Genomic DNA, 8,419 nt, shown 5'->3' on the forward strand with positions numbered 1-8,419 from the left:
TTCTGCCCATAGCATGTGTGAGCAATATATCATTTAGTGACAACTTTGTGCAAAAAAAAAAAAGTTTGTAATATTCCCGCAACTTTTGGCAAAATATAAAATATTCCATGGACTCAACATGCCTCTCAGTAAATAGCTTGGGGTGTCTACTTTCCAAAATGGGGTCATTTGGGGGGGTTTTGTGCTATTTTGGCATTTTATGGCCTTCGAAACTGTGATAGGTAGTGAGGAGTTAAATCAAAAATTTGCACCCTTAGAAATCCTGAAGGTGGTGATTGGTTTTCGGGGTGCCGTGCGCGACTAGACTCCCAAAAAGTCCCACACATGTGGTATCCCCGTACTCGGGAGAAGCAGCAGAATGTATTTTGGGGTGTCATTTCACATATAACCATGGCATGTGTGAGCAATATATCATTTAGTGACAACTTTTTGTAAAAAAAATTTTTTTTTTTTTTTTGTCATTATTCAATCCCTTAGGACAAAAAAAATAAATATTCAATGGGCTCAACATACCCATCAGCAATTTCCTTGAGGTGTCTACTTTCCAAAATGGGGTCATTTGGGGGGGATTTGTACTGCCCTGCCATTTTAGCACCTCAAGAAATGAGATCGGCAGTCATAAATTAAAAGCTGTGTAAATTCCAGAAAATGTACTCTAGTTTGTAGACGCTATAACTTTTGCGCAAACCAAAAAATATACGCTTATTGACATTTTTTTTACTAAAGACATGTGGCTGAATAAATTTTGCCCTCAATGTATGACTAAAATTTAGTTTATTCGATTTTTCTTATAACAAAAAGAAGAAAATATCTTTTTTTTTCAAAATTTTCGCTCTTTTTCCATTTATATCGCAAAAAAAAAAAATCGCAGAGGCAATCAAATACCATCAAAAGAAAGCTCTATTTGTGGGAAGAAAAGGACGCAAATTTCGTTTGGGTGCAATATTGCATGACCGCGCAATTACCAGTTAAAGCAGCGCAGTGCGAAATTGCAAAAAGACCTCTGGTCCTTAAGGTGTTTATTGGTCCGGAGCTGAAGTGGTTAAGAGTGGAAAAGAGGGTCAACAATGCCCATCTGCAGCTGTATACCTCCCTGTGTCCATCCCTGTGTCCATAGCAGCCTACCTGTGTCCTGTGCATGCCTCTTTGTCCTTCTGCAGCCTCTGTGTGCCATTTTGCACCGATCTGCATGTTTAAAAGACATACGGTGGCCATGCCAGGATCGCCGCACCTCTCCTCCTCGTCTGTGACAGACGGCGGCCATTCCACTGTTCAAAACCGGCGCCTCCGTCTGTGATAGGCGGAACACTCAATTTCCCAGCAGTCAGTGTTCCGCCTATCACGGACATCCTCTCATACTCGTCCGTAGTATGAGGATGAGCGGATGTCCGTGATAGGCGGACCACTGACTGCTGGGAAATTGAGTGTTCCGCCTATCACAGACAGGGAGGCGCGGCTTTTGAATAGTGGAATGGCGCCGTCTGTCTGCACGACACGCTGATCGGGTAGGCAGACGGCGGTGACTCAAGTATAAGCCGCAGGGGGCACTTTTAGCCTAAAAAAAGGGGCTGAAAATCTCGGCTTATACTCGAGTATATACGGTACACCTTCAAAACTGCCGTAATTCTTCGTGGCAGAGATTCAACAAGGTGTTGGAAACATTCCTCCGAGATTTTGGTCCATATTGACATGACAGCATTACGCAGTTGCTGCAGATTTTGGGCTGGACATCCATGAGGCGAATGGACATCCCAAAGGTGCTCTATTGAATTGAGATTGGAGTACAGTGATCTCATTGTCCTGTTCAAGAAATCAGTGGTGAGATTATTTGAGCTTTGTGACCTGGTGCTGCTGGAAGGAGCCATCAGAAGATGAGATGGGTACACTGTAGTCATAAAGGGATGGACATGGTCAGCAACAATACTCAGGTAGGCCGTGGCATTTAAACAATGCCCAAAGTGTGAACCAAGAAAATATCCACTACACCACCAGCCTGAACCCTTGATGCGTGGCAGAATGGATCCATGCTTCCATGTTTTTTACGCCAAACTGTGCCCCCCACCATCTGAATGTCACAGCTGAAATTGAGACTCATCAGACATCTGCTGCTGTGGTTTTCTGTCCTTTGTTCTGAGGTTAAGCTCGAGTTGCAATACACACGAGCTGCTTTACCTGCCAAAGGATCTACTGTCTAGCCAGTTTTAAGCTTTACATAGTCCTGCCAGGCTGTACGGTCAGGTTGATGACTTTTTTTTTTTTTTTTTTTTGTGCTTTACTGCCATTAAGCAACAAAGCTAAGTTACCTTCCTGCCCCCAGCTTAAAGTTAAATCGTTAGAAAGAAGCAGCCTATTTCACTGCTCATTCTGCTCTCTCCTCCTTTCAGCTTGCTCACGGTCAATACATGTAAACTGACACACTAGATTGGATCCTTGAGCTGCAACTCGCTCTTCTAGTCTGAGCTCTGCTATACAAAGCATATCAAATTCAACTATGTAAGCCATACACGGATCAAAGTTTCGCCGGTTCAGCAGGTATCAGCCAAATTTCGATTCATGTATGGACAGGTTGGTTATACAGAAGTCAATTTACCGATTGGCTTCTTACAACTGCCCTGTCAGATTTTTGTCCCTTGATCAGTGCTGCCAGCTATACCCAGCAGTCCTGATCAGTGTATTCTGACAGCAGGGAAGTCTCCTCACTGTCAAAATGCAAAGGCACAGTGGGAGGATTATCCCGTCCACCTTAAATGTGCAGTTTGTCAAATTGAGTCATTTTTTTTTTTTTTTCCCCCATTCAACGCGGTCATGAATCATCTGTGGGCTGCCTTTCGTTATTTTCATTCAAAATACATTTTATCTTTTAACAAATACTGTACATAACTGCAATAATTGGTGTTTTGTTTTTATATCTGCAGTTCAGCTTTAACTGTGAGTTTTAGTATGCCCTAAGCTGGTCATTTTATTGCTGCTTTAAGATAATATTATTTGCTTATGGTCTGTCTTGCATTATTGCTGCTTGTTATAACATGGACTTCATAGCTATAATGACAGGGCAGGAAGCACTATTATATTTATGCCGAACTGCTGTTTATTTTTAAACACGCTGTTAATGCACATTGCAGATGGCAGCTATTTGTTCAAATACAGACAACCTGCTGTATTCTGACAAGCCGTGGATTTGAAAGTGGTTCATGTTTGCTTTTATTTTGTGTAGGCTGGGAGCCAGACCCCTGCTTGGTAAAGTGGGATCTCTTTTATGTGTTGGCAGACCCAAGCAGGGATAGAAATTAATTTAAAGGTATTTTTATTTTGTAGTTTTTGTGGCCCATAACCTGAGGTATAAAAGCAACTGTGAGTTGTTCGTGGGTGTTTAGCAGCTGTGTCCCACTGTAATAATGCCAGTCTGTTTTAAAGGTAAATTTATTTGCTTAAATTAAGTACCTTACAAACTACTACATTTTAAAAAAGGAATAAAAACAAGTTTGTATAGTGGTTGATAAATCCTTAAAAGAGAAGTATAGCTAAAAAAAAAAGTTGGCAATTCTTCTCTTGTGGGTCACAGAGGTGCACTTACTTTTGCTCTCCTGTGACCCAGAATTGGCTGACAGCAGACTTTAGCCTCTTTCAGCTGACGTGGAACAACTCCAGGCTCTGGAAAGATCCCGACAAATTTGTTGGGGTCCACCCAGCTTCCGGATTGACAGCTGGCTCCGATGTTGTGAAGACGAAACCTGTAGGGCAGAGCTACACATGTAGAGGAGAGAGAATCACAATACTAATGACCCCTGCAATACTCACGGGATTTCAGCTCTGTACATTGCTTTATGGAGATCAGAGTGGAGGTGGTGGCTAAGTATCGTACTTTGTGATAAGTCCTTGATTTTAAAAAAATTTTAATCTCGTGAGTGCAACTGATTTTACAATAAAAATGGCTTTTATATGGTTCACAGTAAAAGGCTCCATGCACTCTAGGGTTTTTTTTAAGCTTCTAGAAGCTGTTAGCATTTTTTTTTTCCATGCACATTACTTTAGGCTACTAGTGTTTTTTAAATGGGAACAGAGGGGTGCCAGAAGGTTAAATTAGATGAGTTCAGTATGTGGTGAAAATTGCCAGTCCTGGAGTCTCATAAAAGTCTTCCCTTTGCAGCCTGGGGCACTGGTGTGATCTTACAGGGATCCAAAGAATGCTGGGAACCAGGAGGCAGGAAACAAGAAGCAGCTGGTCGTGACTTCACAGGAACAGGAAATGTGATTATTCAGTGGCAAGGAATGGTAATGCATTTCGAAGCTACAGCTTCTTCATCAGACCATGATTGGCTGGCAAACCTGGCAGTCTTATATTACAGAGGAAATAGAAACAGAGAGATCTGATGGGCTGGCCAGCCCGTCAATCAAATGCACAGATTCAAAGAGGTAGATGGCTGGAGCCCGAAGTGAATGTAAATATGAGTAAGAAGCTTGCTGATTAATAGTAGAAGATACGTTTTATAACGTTTGCAGAAATCGATCAATTTACTAATTGATTAAATACATAAATATAAAATGTATAAATATACCTCAAATTTAAAATGAATACATTTTTATAAGTAAATTAACTAAAAAATGAATTAAGAAAATTATTAGCAATTTGGAAATCAATTGATTATTATAAATTTATAATGAATTAATAAAATGGTGATAATGGAGGAAAGAGAGGACTCTATGCTAGGTATAATATTAAGGTTCTAAGCTATATCATGACCAAAAATACTTCTCAAAAGGATAAAATCGAATCTTCAGATAATAAATGCTTAATGGCTAATGCTGGTGATACCCACTGTGTATATATGTGTGCACACATATAGTCATACATATACACACACACACACAAATATAATCGCAGCTCATGCATACCCACATACCTGCACGTACGTGCAGTTGTAAACATGTACATGTGCAACAAACGCATGTATATACATGAGTATATACAAACATCTTTCTGTCCCAATACTCTCTAGAGGGAAAATAATATTGTATAAAAAAGGGGAAGGGAGAAAAAAAAAAGGGAAAAAGGGGGATGGTAAAAAAAAGGGGTGGTGCCAAATTTGTGTTTGTTGCCCAAATGAGCTATTTAGTGGATAAGACTGGGTATCCATTCACCAGTAACCGGGCAACCCACTGAGGCATGACCAGGGGAAAAAATCACACCAGCACCTGATTAAATAACAGTGCTGATTTCGATCTCCTCGTTCATTCCTCTAGGCGACATAGTATCCAAAGTGAAAATCCAGTACGTTTCCTGACGACACAGTCTTTTGAAATGTTCTGCTGGGGGAAATTTATCTGGAATTGATTCAAGGACCCAAACTTTTAGATCCTTGGATGATTGTTTGATATTCTAGAAAGTGGCGGGGGACACTGTGTTTAGGGAGACCAGCATCGACAAATCTGCGATGTTCTCCAAATCTGGCTCTAAGGGCTCTGATTGTACGCCCCACATATAGCATGCCACAAGGGCAAGCTAGACCGTAAACCACAAACATGGAAGAACAGTTATGGAAGGTGTTGAATGTGTATGTCTTACCCTTATGAGCAAAGGATTTTTGACCATGTTCAATATGAGCACAAGTCAGGCACAGGGATTTTTTACACTGAAACATGCCCACCAGAGGAATGAGTGTTAGTTGAATGTTATTGGAAATAGATTGGGCAGATTTAATTTTGCTAGGAGCGATTTTCCCTTTTATATTTGGGGCCTTCCTATAGGCAAATTGTGGCACTGTAGGAATAGTGGTTTTTAAGTCTGGGTCTTGCTGTAGTATAGACCAGTGTTTTTTGAAAACGCTCTCCATTTTCCAGTGTTTGTTGTGATATTGAGTTATGAATCTTGTTCCTACATTTTCTTGTGATCGCTGTTTTGATTTTGGAATGTCATCGGTATTGTAAGCCATATGAGCCTGGTCAATGAGGTCTGGGGGGTAGCCTTTCTCTATAAATTTCTGTTTGAAGTGAACACTTTGTGCATTATAATCCTCCAACCTAGTGCAATTGTGCCGTAACCGGCAGAATTGACTTTTGGGGACATTTTTAACCCATCTCGGATGGTGACAGCTGGTGAAATGTAAAAAAGAGTTCCCTGATGTGGGCTTGGTGTAACCTTTAGCTATAATTGTGGACTCTTGGTGACTGAGTTCCAGGTCCAAAAAACAAAGAGAGGTGGCATTTATTTCCGAGGTAAAAAGGCCAAAATTGTTAGAGTTGCAGTGTGACAGAAAATTTCTGTACAGTATGAAGAGGACCATCCCAGATGATAATAATGTCATCGATGTAGCACCCATAGAAGACCAGGTGCGCTGCGAATGGGTTATGTTCCCATATGCACCTTGTCTCCCATAGGCCCATCGTGAGATTTGCATAACTGGGGGCAAAATTTGTCCCCATAGCAGTCCCAGTATTCTGAAGGTAATAATCATCCTCAAAGTTGAAGTAATTATGTTCCAGGCAGAATCTGGTCGCTTTCAGAATAAACTGTGACTGTCTGGAATTGATGTCACTGTCCTCGGATAAAAAATGCAAAACCGCCTGTAGTCCAACCTCATGCGGGATCGAGGTGTACAATGAACATACATCCAACGATGCCCACAGATATGTTGGTTCCCAAGTATATGGTTGTAATAACTCTAGGAGATGGGTACCATCCCGGATATACGAGGGGAGAACCTGGGCCAGAGGTTGAAGGAATTGATCGATGTAGAGAGAATAACTGGTGGTAATACTCTCCATGGATGCCACAATGGGACGTCCAGGAGGATTCTCAAGGTTCTTGTGTACCTTTGGAAGATGGTAGAAGTACGGTACATTTTAATATTCTCTATGGAAGAAAGAGGCTTCAGCTTTAGAAAGGACGCCCTCAGATGAAGCCATGGTAATCAAACTCTTGGATTCCTTGATGAAATCTGGTAAAGGGTCTGTTTTTAGTTTTGTATATGTGCTACGGTCAGAAAGTAGGCGGTGTGATTCATCAAGATAGGTGGCTCGGTCTTGAATGACTATACCACCGCCTTTGTCTGCCATTTTGATAATTATTTGTTCGTTCTTACTTAAATTGTTTATAGCTAGACATTATTGAGAGGCGAGATTGGCTTTATTATGTATGGATTTGGATTGTTTACATATTTTCAGAAGTTCTGAATATACCACCTGATAAAATGATTCTATGTAGGGGCTTTTGTTATGTGTGGGGTTAAAAATAGACTTTGGTTTAAAAGAGGTATGTTTAATAGGTGGAGAATGGGCTAGTTGTTGGAATTCAAGAATTTGCTCCATATTATCACAATCCTCCCATAGTTCCATCAAATCGCTCATGGCTCGTATTTCTATGGAGGTATCGAAAATGGTGTCAGGCACTGGGATGGTGTTGACATTGGCTATTATGGTATCTTTGTGTTTGCTGGCCTGTAGACTAAAATGTCTCTTGAGAGTAATATTTCGGATGAATTTGTTCAAATCTTTGAAAATGGTAAATGGATTAAGTGGAATAGTAGGGGCGAAATTTAGACCTCGTTGTAATAATGACAGTTCATCATCAGTAAATTTAATGGAAGACAAATTGAAGATCTTTACAGTCTCCGCATTTTTTCTGGGTGTGGTGTGCTTATATCTGCCCCCTCTCCTGCCTCGTCGTCATCGTGTTTTCTTTTGTTGGGGCTGGATCGGGGGGTTAGGCATAAAAAAGATGATTTATTGAGACCACTGAGAGAACCAGGTGGGTGGCCAATGTTTCCAGCCACATCATGTATAGGATCACTATCTCTGGCTGGTGCCAAGGGTGTAATTGAAAGATCACAAGTAGGAACAATGTTATCAGTCATACCTAATGCAATTGGTGCATCATGGATAATGGTGACGGGATCAATGGATGATGAAATGGTAGGGGTGGTGTCCTCTGTCGCTATAATAGCAGTGGTTAGTGTACCTGAGGCAGATGAAGTATTGGACAAATCTCTATTGGTGGTATCTGTACAACTCAGACTGATGTCTGCCGTGGGATGTACAGATGTTTTTGAGCTTCAGCATCTAGAACTAAAAAAAAAATGTTCTGAAGTTTCTAGGAGCGGTTTTCCAGCAGAAACGCTACTAATAGCGTTTTTTTCACTTTTTTTTCCCCTTTTACTGCAAAAACGCTAACGCTACTACAAAAAGCTATTGCCAGAATTTTTTATCCAGTGTTTTTTCCAGCATTTTTTTCAGCTTTTGTAGCCAAGTCCTGGGCCTCTCCAGGCCTAATGGTTACCTCCAGAGTTAGGAATCCCCCTCAGAGGATCGGGAGGAAACTGATGATTCCACTTCTGAGGAATCTAGTGGAGAAGGGCCCTCTTCAGCTTCTCAGGATGAGAAAATGTTGGTGCAAATTCTTGCTAGATTGGTCCGTTCCACGTTT

This window comes from Lithobates pipiens, unplaced genomic scaffold (genome assembly GCF_037356315.1).
Source record: "Lithobates pipiens isolate NorthernLeopardFrog02 unplaced genomic scaffold, aLitPip1_a1.2 Scaffold_156, whole genome shotgun sequence".
NCBI classification, from domain to species: Eukaryota; Metazoa; Chordata; class Amphibia; order Anura; family Ranidae; genus Lithobates; species Lithobates pipiens.